Source organism: Sparus aurata, chromosome 9, assembly GCF_900880675.1.
Source record: "Sparus aurata chromosome 9, fSpaAur1.1, whole genome shotgun sequence".
Taxonomy (NCBI): domain Eukaryota; kingdom Metazoa; phylum Chordata; class Actinopteri; order Spariformes; family Sparidae; genus Sparus; species Sparus aurata.
Genome location: NC_044195.1, coordinates 31,741,916 through 31,755,481, shown reverse-complemented (window position 1 = coordinate 31,755,481; position 13,566 = coordinate 31,741,916). Strand labels below are relative to the sequence as shown.

Here is a 13,566-nt window from a genome sequence, read left to right as displayed (position 1 = left end):
AGACCATGGATTAAATTTACACCGGAATATCTCTTTAAAGTACAATTGGACACGTTATCTGGATAAGAAATTAAGGAGAAACATGTCGGAGATTTGCCCATTTATTCATGGCGTCCTCTACAGTTGTCAGATATTTGGAGGCCATGTTTATGTCCGCACCACCAAAGCCTTTATCCACAGTTCCAGCTGATTATCATCCTTGTATCTCTTTGTTGTTATGAGACATGGCATCATAAATTCAAAATTGCAAAGGGAAGAGGAGACGCACAAAGTCTGGGATAATTGTTAAATACTAAAATATGTTTTGCAATTAAAATAACCAGATCTCGCACATTATACACTCGTCTGTCCCGCTGACTTCATGCACCGAAGGTTTAATCTGCCTATTAAGATTCCTGTTTGTTTTGTTTTAAATTATAATATAATTCCCACTTTTAACAGTTCAGAATTGATTATAATACAGCCCCAGTGGGCAGATAATTACCTTCTGCATTTGTCAATCACAGAAAGAAAACATTTAATCTAAATTCTTACATGTTATTTAGTTTTAGTTTCACAAACTGACACTATTTTTATACAAACAAAGGAAGAACTTGATGCGTTACATTTGCAGAATTTACAAAATGTGACGAATTAATAGAGTTTATACATTTTCCTCAAACTCAACAACTCTCAAAGTTGATTCTGGAACTGATTCACTCACACAGGTTTAGTTCTGGAGACTGGATCGTTTATTATCCGGATAACGTGTCCAGATACAGATTCCATTTTAATACCAGGTGTAAATGAGGTGTTTGATACAGAACAATGATAAAGACGGGCAAAAGAAAGAATGAGACCATTCTGATCTAATCCATGTTCTCTACAAAAAAATGTCATTTAGCCAAACAACTTCCACAACTTCACATAATTCTCTTTTCGTCTCTCTTCTTCCCGCGTCGCCTCGTGACGTTCACTCACTCTCTCGTTCACTCATTAAGGCAACAGTGACTGTTAAATGAGACGCCGGCCGAGGAGCTAAAACAAGCATCCTGCAGCCGCGTGGTCGTAAATAACAGTTTAAAATATTCTCATACTTGAATTAAACGAGCCAAGAACTCAAAGAGAAAGGCAGCAAGGGAAACATGTCAACACGTCTGACTCATCTCTCCATGCAGTCGCTTCCATCAGTGCCGTGATTTTTCCTTCATCGCTGTTCTGTGTGACACTGTTCAGGAAACTTCCTGCACACATGTTTTTTCAAATTAAAAGCATCCCAGTGGGTCAGAGAGCCTTAATCCTCCCTTTTCCTCCAAGGCTTTTAATTTGAAATTTGTTTTCAGTGACTGTAGCTTGATTTTGACTGTGAAAACAGCAAAGTAGAAGCTAAATGTGTTACTCACTCACACCAGATTTATGATTTATAAAAAGAAACTTGGTCGTACTAACAGAATTGATGCTGTTTAAGTGAACGTGACGTGACGTGTTCAGGTGTGAACTGGTTAAACAGGATTACAGCAGAAGTTTATTGGGATAAATGAGCTAAACTGACAAAATTAGCATCTGATGATGAGCTGAATCATAAATAATCTCTCAGTTTTTCATGTTATTGACTCATAACGACTATAATCACTTGTTGTTGTTGTTGTTGGTACTTTGACACAGACGCTGTACGTTGTTCTCGGTGAAATTTAAAAGCAGATTATTTATTCACTTTCTATAAGCCTCGGATTTATGTTCAGTGAAGGATTACGGGACGTCTGTTCAGTATTACAGCTGATACACATTTACAGTATGATTAAAGATTCAAACTTTAAGCTCCTGGCGGATATTTTAAACCCTCGCATTGTGATTATAATTTTCTTTCTTCGCGCTGCTGCTGGTTGAATCACGGTTAGCTGTGCTGTCGGCGGGCGTACAGGTGAATATTAATGACCGAGCAGCTCGTCACCTTTTGTCTTACTTTTGTTTGTTTGAATTTAAACTTGATCACGTGTTCTTTTACAAATTAAAGTCAGCGACACACGAAGCAGAGCAGCAAGTATTCAAGTTAGAGCGTCAAAAAATCTTGTGACAGTTTGAATGTTTATTTTTCTTTATATGAGAAGATTCTCATATAAAGATTCGAGTGTGCTGAGTTGTTTTGACTTCTGATTTTGTTGCCAATTTGTTTTTTTAAGCTGGTTAGTTTCACGAATTCATGTTTATGGATCCCTGTAATAATGAAAACACGACTACAGACGAGAGATTTATATTTTCTGTTGCTTGAATCTGCTCCAGCGTCACCAGATTTCGACGTTCTCGTATATATTTTCTGCCTCTTTGTGTTTAAAGCTGTTTTATCGTACCGCTCTGTGTCACATCCTCGTGTCAGTGAAGCAGCTGCTGTGCCTTTCTGCTTCCTCCGGCTGTCGGATTGAAACCATTCAGTCGTCAGCAGCAGGGTGTCGGCCACACGATGACGGCCTGCGGTGGATGTGAGAGTGTTTCGCCGGTTCTTTACTTGAAACAATATTCATTCAGCGCCGTAGTTTGATTCTAGTTTGGGCGACTTTTATGATAACTAGATACTGAAGATCATTTGGGACCAAATCACTCCACAAACACACGTAAACATCTTCTGCAAAGACGCCCGCTGTTGTTCCTTCTGTGAATGTACCTGCACTGTGTGTGTGTGTGTGTGTGTGTGTGTGTGTGTGTGTGTGTGTGTGTGTGTGTGCGTGTGTGTGTGATCAGCTTTTTTTCCGTGCACTCGTCCGTCTGGTGCACATTTTTGTTTTTCAGCTCTTTGAGAACACACATCGTCCGGCTCCTCGTGATGTCGTGGCATTCACTCGACTTTGTAGATGAAATTAGAAGAAGGAGAGTTTTTGTTTTTTTATATATTAATATAAATGTGGTTTATATCGGTGTTCACTGTGATCATGTCGTAGTTGCAGAGTTACACGCGACGTTTTTTTTCTTTCACACTTTGAGGGGAAGAATGTGACGTTTTGGAATATTTTGAATTGAGGCGACTTTTTGTGTGTTTTTGTCTGAATTTTGAATATTTTACAGGAAGATATGAAATAATCTTGAACACATTTCTTCCTGAAACGTTCCTCGAATACGTCCAGTTTAAGTTCTGTATTTAATTGAATCTTGATCTTTGAACACTGCCATTTAGAAACCGGTGTAACAGACTGTGGTGCTGCTGCTCTCTTGTTGTTGCGCAGCAGAGAAAAATGTCTCCATCATCGACCCTATTCTTTTATTTTTATATCCGGCTACATAGTTTAAATTCAGACGAAGGGATCTTTACATTATTCTTCCAATTCAACATTATTTAACTGTGTATGTGGAAAAAAAAAAGTAAAATAAAGTGTTTCGTTTATAACTGCAGAGGAAGCTGCAGGTAATCTGATTTTAATAAAAACAACAACAACAAAACCCTCCAGTGATGTCACCCAGTAGCTAAGTTGCATTGTGGGTAATGTAGGCGCTCTGCACTTCATTATAACTGTCGGGCTCGTTATGTAGAGTTCAAAAACAAAAGATCACATTCAATACAGCAGAACCAGAGATATCAGCTTCTTTTTATTCCACACGTTCTTCTTGCGTTTGTTAAAACCTGGTGCCTACATTACCCACAATGCAACTTAGCCACTGAGTGACATCTCTAGAGGGAATTTATCAGACGACATACAGCTTCCTCTGCAGCCACAGAAGACTTTAAACTACCTTTTTTTTCCCCACATATGCATTCAAACTCCCCAAGACGTGTAAACACACTATAATGTGTAAAATTGGTGGAGTTTCCCTTTAAATTACCGTTTCGTATCATCCTGAATGTCATCAAAGGGATTTTCTTTCAGTTGATTTCCTCTCTGACTGTTTCTGGTTTCTTGTTTTTGAATTACCTCGTCAGTAAAAAGTGCACATGATGATCAAAAACGCCCTCAAATATCTAAATCAGCAGTTTATAACAGATTTCTCTTTTTTTTTAATCACGTTTCCTGTTTTTCGAGCTGTTTAACATTCAAATCAAAGCACTCAGAGAAACTGATCGTCTGCTTCATTTGAATTGATCACTTTAAATAAAAAAAAACAAACATGTTTAATGATGTGCAGCTGCCGAAACACTTCAGCTGCTGTTCTGACTGATCAACCACAAAAACAAACAGGTAAAAAGTTCTGTCAGACCAGAGTCCCTTTAAAAAACAAGCATTTTAACAGATACAGTTTAATGTCGGCGGTTCTGATTGAAAGCTGCCTGTGAAAATCTTCTTCTCGGTTTGTTTGTGTTCATTATTGATTAAATCTGATCTTTTCCGGTGTTTATCTGGTGGTAGGGAAGTTAAAAAATCACATTAAATGTCTCGACTGTCTCTAAGTGCTTTAACGTCTGGTAACCGTATCAGTTTCTTTATTCTGCTTCTGCCTAGAGTGACTTTTAAAACCTGTAACCTCCTGCTAGCTGGTCCGTGTCGTGCAGAACTAGTTAGAACTTGTGTTAATAAACAGAACCGGGCAGGTGAAAGAAAACAAGACCACGTCCGACGCTAGTTTCTTTTGTTTCTATTGTGCGGTGAGGCTCGAGTGTGGAAGAGTGTTTTCTCCTCAGGTTTCAAGCGTTCTCGTGTCAAAATGGGTTGCTTTGATGTTTTTATATCTCTCACATTTTTATTATCTGATGTCATTGTAAATGGGCAAACTGTGCAATTTTTTGGCACCATCGTTGTTGCAATAAAACCAAGAAAAATACACGTTGTTGGTTTTTCTTTTATTATTTTTAAGTTGTAGAATGAAATGAATGTGCAGCTGGAAAATGTCCTGATGTCACGTCAGAAACACCAGTTATTTGTTGCCACTAGCGCAGTAAGAAAAATGTCCTGGTGTCTTGTCAAAAATATGGTTTTGTGCCCCGACGTTACATCACAAACATCAGGTGTTGTCGCCTCTAACACAGCTGGAAAATGTCCTGACTTCTCAGCACAAACATCTGATTTTGTTGCTACAATCACGTCTGGATAAAATCTAGATGTGTCAAAAGTATCCAGTTTTGTCACCACAAACAAGTTGAAAATGTCTAGAAGTTTCATCAACGTGCCGTTTTGTTGGCACTTACTCGGCTGTTAAGTTTTGTTACCACAAACACTTTGAAAATGTCCTGACATCTCGTCAACAATATCTAGTTTTGTTGCCAAAAACATGGCTGGAAATGATCCTGATGTTTCGTCAGAAATGTAGGTTTTGTTGCCTCTAGCACAGTTTAAAAAAATGTCCTGATGTCTTGTCAAAAATATGGTTTTGTGCCTCGACGTTACATCACAAACATCAGGTGTTGTCGCCACTATCACGGCTTGAAACTGTCTTGATGTCTGATAAATGATAACTGTTTCATTGCCGCTATCACAGCTGGAAAATGTCCTGACTTCTCAGCAGAAACATCTGATTTTGTTGCGACAATCACATCTGGATAAAATCTAGAGGTTCTGTCAAAAGTGTCTGGTTTTATCACCAGAAAAAACTTGTCAAGATGTCCTGACATCTTGTTAAAAAATATACATGTTTGTTGCCACAAACACGACTGAAAGATGTCCAGAAGTTTCATCAACATGCCGTTTTGTGGCCTCTAACTCGGCTGTAAAATGTCCCAATGTCTCATCAGAAGTTCACAGTTTTGTTGCCACAAACACTTTGAAAATGTCCTGACATCTCGTCAACAATATCTAGTATTGTTGCCTCTAACTCAGCTGGAAAATGACCCGTCTTATCAAAAATGTGCAGTGTTTTCATGATGTTGAAACACCGTGTTCAGATAATATAACAGAGGACTAGAGAACAGATAAACCCTGTAAACTAAACGTCTCCTGCAGATTTAGTTAAACTGCTTCATTGAACGAACATCCGAAGGATTGTGCAGCTGATCTGAACTCTTCAAACAAGTGTGAACTCATCTTTTACTCTCTAACAGCAGTTTGCTTGTCTAAATTATTTATCAGATCATTTTAGTTATCACGGCTTAAAAGAAAACAGCTTCTCCGAGAGGTAAAAGTGACCAATAACTGGTGGCAAAGTGTAATAATATAGTTTGGAGGAAAATCTTTTCATCAAACCAAACCACGGCTGGGAGCTTCAGTTGTTACTGGTCGTGTGTTCAACAGGCGGCCGGACGGAAACCTCGACGACAGTGAGGAGTTTTTCTCTTTGTTTGTCGTCTTTCTGCCTCCTGCTGGTCGTAAAATGCTCCCTGCAGCTTTAAGACAGTTCAGACGGGCGGTGTTAGTCGATGCTGCGGAAATAAAACTAATTAGCTCAGAGTTTTATGTTGTTTAAAATGTTCACAGGAGAGAAGATCTTAAAAGTTATTACAAGTACACGAGTACATATCGTGCTTCAGTTAAAGTATATTTAAAATGTGTTTACTTTTAATCACGTGTACTTTAAGTAAGCAAACAAACAGTGTATTACAGAGTACCTGACTTCATTATAAGTGTGTTTAAGTTTACATACAAGCTGTTAAAGTTCCTCGAGTGATGTTTTTCTTCAGTAGCTCGTCTCCTGCACCTCCGCTGACTGTCCAGCAGAGGTCAGTGTTTCCCTGCTGACAGCAGCTGGTTCTGCCTGCAGCTCACTGAACAATCATCACAGCTCAGTGAACGAGTTTCTGCACTTCACTCATGTTTGCTTTAATGTTTCACTGTGGAGGGAAGAGTGAATGGGAGTCACCAGAGTGCTGACTCAGCGTATTTACTAACAGCTCTTAACCAGTGATGGAATGTAACTGAGTAGATTTACTCAAGTAACATTTTGAGGTACTTTACTTGAGTGTTACTCCACTACATGTCTTTAATAGCTTTAGTTACTAGTTACTTTGTAGATTACATGTTGCATCAGAGCCACATTTACATTTTTATATTCGTTTCATTGGCAATCGAGTTTAAATTCATTAATAATGAGGAAAAAAATTTGAATATTGTGGGAAATGTTCAGGTTCACAGAGTCTAAAGTGACAAACAAGACTCTTTTTTTATTTATTATCTGTCATAAATGATAAAGAAAAGCAGGAAATCCTCAAATTAAAAGGAACAGTTCACCAAAAAATAAAAATTCTGTCATTTATTCGCTCACATTCATCCAGAGACTCTTCAATTACTGTCAGAAATGTCAAAGAAAAACAGAATATCCTCACATTTAAAGGAAACGTTGACTCCCAAATGGAACATTGTTATTATCTCCTCAGCTCCATGTTGATGTTAAAGTCAGGTGAAGTTTCCACTAAACATTTCAGGAGCTTCACAGTAAAACAGCATCGCAGCGTTCTCCTAAACACCTGAAGTAGATGGAGACTTGTTTTAGAACGTAATAATAATAATAATAATAACGGCTGCATGCAGCTCGTCTGGTTCATCATCCACGTCTCTGGAAGCCTTTAAATCCCACATATGATATTTAAAAAAGATGTTATTTACAGTTTTTGTAGAGCAAAAATCTTAATTTCAGCTGCTGTATGAAGCCAATTTATAGTGTTTTACTTTGTAATATTGTTTTTTGAAAATACTTTATTTACACTACTTTTACATCAACATCTTGAGCTCAGCAGCAGCCGTGAAGATGTTGAAGAGTCTTAATAAGATCTTCACAGATTGATTTGTGATCGTGACGGTTCTGGAAACTTTGATTCTGCCAAACGAGCGGTAAAGAGCCGTCTTATGTTAGATTTATTTCACTGGGGTTAATCTCCAGGTGCTTCAGGTGTTTAGCAGAATGTTGCAACACTGTTTACTGTGAAGCTCCAGAAATGTTTAGTGGAAACTTCACCTGACTTTATATCAACATGGAGGTGAGGAGATGATGATGATGTTCATTTTGGGGTCAACGTTTCCTTAAATGTGAAGATATTCTGCTTTTCTTTGACATTTGTGATGGTAGATGACTTAATCTTTTATTTTTGGGTGCACTGTTCCTTTAATGTATCATACTGAGCCCATGTTTCCTTTATAAAACGATCACCTTCACAGATGACGCAGTACAACTAATAATCACTTTTATTATTGATTCATTTAGTCAATAATCAACATGTAGTTTTAAAACAAGTCTCCGTCTTCTGACTGAATGACTGAGTGTATTTTTGGGTGAACTGTTCCTTTAAGATGTCTTGAAAGCTTCTGCTTGAAAACCTGAGATGATTAATTTCCTTCCAATCGACCGATCGATTAGTCGACTGATCGCTGCAGCTCCAGTACAGAGTGCACAATGTACTCCTGAACTGTAATAGATTACATCTCAGAGTATCTGTGCAGTGGTTCTACAGGTTGACTCTCTCTCTCTCTCTCGTGTCACCGCCCACTCTGTTTCCCACATTAATATGCAGCAGTGTGTGTGTGTGTGTGTGTGTGTGTGTGTGTGTGTGTGTGTGTGTGTGTGTGTGTGTGTGTGTGATCATCTCAGCCTCCTCAGTCTCTCTGATTAAACCCCTCCAGCACAGGAGAGTCTCTCCTCTGCACATCACCAAACATTACGCCATCCTCCTCCTCCTCCTCCTCCTCCTTCTTCTTCTTCTTCTTCTTCCCCTCTTCTTCTTCTTTTCTTTTTTCTTGCAGCGCTCTGCAGGCTCACATTTCGTGCAGCTGCCGGTGTGCTGCTGGTGGGAGGACGTCGGCTCTGACTGCAGCGCATTGCGATGCAGGAGAGGCAGAAATCGGGATGTCTGTGTGAGCTGCACGCCTGAAGCAGCAGCAGCAGCAGCAGCAGTGCAGGAGAGGAAGGAAGGAAGGAAAGAAGAGAGGAAGGAGGAGAGGAAGGAGGTGCTGCTGGTGCTGGTGGAGGAGTCTCTGCGCACACACCTCTGGACGCTGCTGCCGAAGGAGGGCCGTGGTGCCTCTCTGCAGAGGGAAACCGTCTCGGTACGTGACTCCGAGCCCAGATCTGCCCTGGCTGTGGATCTGAGAGGGAGGGAGGGAGGAGGAGGAGGAGGAGGAGGAGGGGGGAGAAGCAGCGCGGCACCCCGCCCGTCTCTCCTCATTTGGACTGCAGGGATAACGACCTAAAGCGTGATATACCCCCGGATCAGGATCAGGACCGGGATCGGGACCAGCAGCGGGAGCGGGAGCAGGAGGCAGCGCTGTCACCGTCTCCACCTCTGCGCCAAAGGTAAGCCGAGCGCAGCGCCTGGACCTGCCGGAGGTGCGCTCATGATGATGATGATGATGATGATGATGATGATGCTGGAAGAATCTGTCATTAAAGCGCCGCAGCAGCGGCAGCAGCGGCAGCGGCAGCAGCTGCGGGTCCTGCGTGTTGAGCGTCTGTCGCCGTTTCTGTGTTTGTGATTGATCGATTTTCATGCGCGCGTCTTGTGGCGGCGGGGAGAAAAAAAAAAGGGACGCATAGAAATAAAATGACGTAGGGAATTCCCACAGTAATCCAATAGCGCGCGCTGACACCTGCACGGTGCGGTCCGTGTGGCCTGCTCGCTCACGTGCGCGGCCTCGGCAGGTGGACTCTGGATGATTAAAGTTGGAGACAAACTGTTATGTAACGTGATTTCGCTGACGTGATCTGAGCGCGGAGCGGAGCGGAGCGCGGGGTTACCTTCACGTCCCGGCCGCGCGTGCACGGCCTCCTGTGTTTACACTCACCTCAGCGCGAGCTCCCCGTCCACAGCCTCCTGCAGCTGATCTCAGATCTGCCACTTCTTCTTCTTCTAGTTTTCTGTTATTTTTTGTGCAGAGCTTTCTCAAAAATATGATCCCCGGACAGAAAACGTGTCACCCGAGACCGACTGGGACCAGCGGAACCAGCAGAACCAGCAGAACGAGGGTTCAGTTGGACTCTTGTTCGTGCAGATCATCAGAAAATACAAACAGATTTCCTCAGTTGACAGAATTCGACACAGCCTGAGACTGTTCGGTTCTGACAGCCCGGTTCTGCAGCTGTGACTTGATATGTGATGATGAGTTCAGGTGCAGCAGATTCTGCAGGACTGGAGGGTTTAAATGTTCTCCTCCTGTGATCACTGATCGATTTTCACCCTATAAGATGCGAGAAAATCCTCCCAGAGCCCAAAGAGAGGTCTTCAGGTCGCTCTTCTGTCCAAACAACAGTCAGAAACCCAAATAATCTGAATTTACCGTCACAGATCGTCACATTTAAGAAGCTGGAACCTGCAAAAAAGTTTGATATTCTGCTCAAAAAACCACTGAAACGATTAATTGATTATAACGACAGTTCGATCAACTCGTCAGTTAAAGACTCGTAGTTGCAGATCTGCTTGTTCACCCAAAAATTAGTGAATACAGGTAAAGTAACAATGAAAAAATCGCCCAGAACCCAAAGAGAAGTCTTCAAGATTCTCCTTTTGTTCAACCAACAGTCAGAAACCCAAAAACTCTTCATTTACTGTCAGACAGGACGAAGAAAAGCAGCAGATCTGCACAGTTAAAAAGCTGGAATATGCAAAAAAAGTTTGACATTTTGCTCGAAAAATTACTGAAACGATTCATCGATTATAAAGAAAGTTTGATCCGCTCATCAGTTTAAAGACTCGTAGTTGCAGCTCAACTTGCTTCGATTGATTTTCATGACACAGAATGCAGGAAAATTGTGAAAAAAGCTCCCAGAGTCCAAAACAAGTTGCTCCTTTTGTCCAACTAACTGTCAGAAACACAAATAATCTTAATCTACTGTTTATATTTAAGAAGCTGGAACCTGCAAAAGAGTTTGATTAATTGATTATAAAGATAGTTTGATCGGCTCATCAGTTTAAACACTTGAATTAAAGGAACAGTTCCCCCAAAATGAAAATGTATGCTTCCTGTCTTGACCCTCGTGCTGATGAAAAGTCGGGTGGAGTTCATCGTCTACAAACATTTCTGCAGGAGCTTGTTTTAAAGCAGCTGGCGGTTTGGAGTTTTTGTGTTTTCACTGCCAGCACAGGAGCTATTGGATCAGAACCTGGGCTAGCTGGTTAGCATGCTAACTTCAGGAGCTATCCCTGCAAAAACATACAGATGCCATCATTTCATCACATTTCATGGTTATTTTAGTTATTTTTTTTAATATTTGCAACAGAAACTCACTCTTTGTCTCCACCATCATACACGTAAAACTACAATCTCCCCTCTGAACGCCTGAACATGAATGAGCTGCCGTCTTCAGCTCGTCTCAGACTCTGCAGTGATCAGAGTGCAGGATTAGAGCGGAGTGAAGGGTCACTGTGAGAATCCATCACAGCGTCTCCGGACATGAAGAGCAAGACGTCCTCCGGTCGACCTGACGGGGACTTCAGAGGACGTTTGATGTGTTTGAGTGCAGAGGAATTAACAGATCTCGATTATTATTATGACTTTTTGAAGCTCCTGCGTCTTCACACAGGTGTTTTCATGTAGTTTATCTGATGACACATCGTCTGTGGACTCCTTCCTACAGTAGTTTCACCTCTCAGAGCACGGCAGCGGATCGTTGTCGTAACTTACTCACTTGAGAATACATGTGGGAGGGCAGCCTTGACATTTTCACTCCTTATATTAAGTGCAGGTGTGTTTAATAACACAAACAATCAAGTCCCAGTAAGATCTGCCCCCAAAATATCAGAATTCCTCTCTGTTTGCACCTTTAAAGGAGACATTTCATACCTTTTATTTGTTTCCTTTCATTCAGTGTGTTGTTAATATTCTTGTGCATGTGAGAGATCTTGAAAAGGTCGACAGCAGCTCCCCTCTCCCACAGAAAACCCTGCTCCTGAACACATCATCAGTAGTCCTACCTTTAAAGCCCCCCTCCAGCGTCTTCTGGTATTTTTATGATATTTCATATTTGGAGTCCTTTCCTGAGCCACACTGTTTGCCAAATATTTTTGGGTGCTAAAATGGAATAATGACGTCTGAACACAGCAGAATCAGGGAGTTTATAAAAGCAGCACTGCTCCTTTAAGAGACAGGACAGGTAGCTAAGGTGTTAGCCACCGGAGCAAAGAGGGAAGCTCATCAGAAAAAGTTGTCTAGTGGCTGTAAATCTGCGGCACATGTTACAGTTTGACCACGAACAAACTCTGCAAAACCTCAACAAGAACCTCTGTTTGAGTGACAGCTGTCAATATTCATGCTGCTGCTCCATGCTAAAATGGGAGCTAACGCTAATCCATGCTAGTGTTGTCGATAGTCTGGTTGCGATGGTAATAACTACATATGACTGTTAACGACACTGTCGTTCTCTGTTAGACAGGATGAAAACCCGACTGGAGGAGGAGGGGCTTTAATTCTGTGACTTTGTGACATCACACTGTGTCACTGGAGGAGGAGGGGCTTTAACTCTGTGACTTTGTGACATCACACTGTGTCACTGGAGGAGGAGGGGCTTTAACTCTGTGACTTTGTGACATCACACTGCGTCACAATGTCACACATTTGCATCATTCATGTCTGCAGCTAGTTTGGCACGTGAGAATTGATTTAGCACAGCTGCTCGGTTGTTGTTAGCGGTGCTGGCTCAGGCGTGTGTGAGCTGACCAACCAGAGAAGACTATTCAGGAGGAGGGTGGGCCTTAAAGAGACAGGCGCTAAAATAGAGCATTAATTTAATTTAATTTGGCATTAAATTATGTAAACTTGTTCTATTATTACCTGAAATAAAATGATGAACCTGAAGAGGAGAATGTCTCCTTTAATAAACCTTCTTTACGAAAAACATTCATATTCCCTAAAGTAGCTCAAAAAGTATTATTTTTAAAATACTATAATTAAGAAACTATCCACATTTTAGTATTTTGAAATGTAAGTCATTGCGCCCGTCATTCATCAACATTCACTGTGCTTTAAACAGAGCTGTGTAGTGTGAGTGAAGTCATTTCTTGCTCTTCCTAGACTGTAATTTCACTGTAACGATGTGAGAACACGTCTAATTATCAGCTCAGAAGCCGTATTGACTCAGGTGACTTTCAGAGGTCTCTCTGACTTTACCGGCTGCGAAGCGTTTATTAGAAACTGAATCAGCCAATGAGTCAGGAGTTAAAACGGGATGGAGGGAGCAGTGATGTCACCGTCTGCTTCGTGCAGAGGTCATTATTATTAATCCATCATTAACCCCTCCATCACCCGGGCGTCCCCTCAGGTCGTTTTAAGGTTGGTGGAATCGTTTTGTTCCTCACAGTCTGACTCTCTGCTGTGTGTCGTCTGTCTGGGTGTTGTAGAAAATGAACACATTCTTGATATTTTGTGCTTTATTTGATTTACATTCCCCCAATTTTCATCCTATTTTAAGAAACTTTGTGATCTCCTCTCGAGTGTGGGTTTGCTCGATGTGTGCTCGCTCCACAATCTAAATTTATAATGGCCGACCGCTCAGTCGCTGCTCCAGATATGACTGATGATTCTTTCAGGAACAGTTCAACCCCAAAAAAGAAAATTCACTCAGTTTCTGCTGTCTGGGTTGTCTGATTTTCTCTCTTTGTTGCTGCTCGGGACGCGTTACCAACCCAACATGTGTCTGTTTGACGTCCTGGGAATGAGACTCACCAATCAACTGTCTTTGTGGTGCGTTCAGGAACAGCTGGGACAAATCCTACTGATTCTAGGATACAAAACTGATTTGAGGCATCATGTTGAG

The 13,566-nt window shown here is 41.4% G+C and overlaps 1 protein-coding gene across 3 annotated transcripts in view; it reads left to right on the top strand.

Moving 5' to 3' along the window:
* The first annotated feature begins 8,406 nt into the window (after positions 1-8,406).
* Positions 8,407-13,566, top strand: part of hecw2a (HECT, C2 and WW domain containing E3 ubiquitin protein ligase 2a) — a 43,141-nt gene continuing 37,981 nt past the window's right edge. For all 3 annotated transcript variants that reach the window (XM_030427857.1, XM_030427856.1, XM_030427854.1), the window contains exon 1: positions 8,407-9,114. The gene's annotated coding sequence lies outside the window, so the exon portion shown is untranslated. The remainder of the gene's footprint in view (positions 9,115-13,566) is intronic.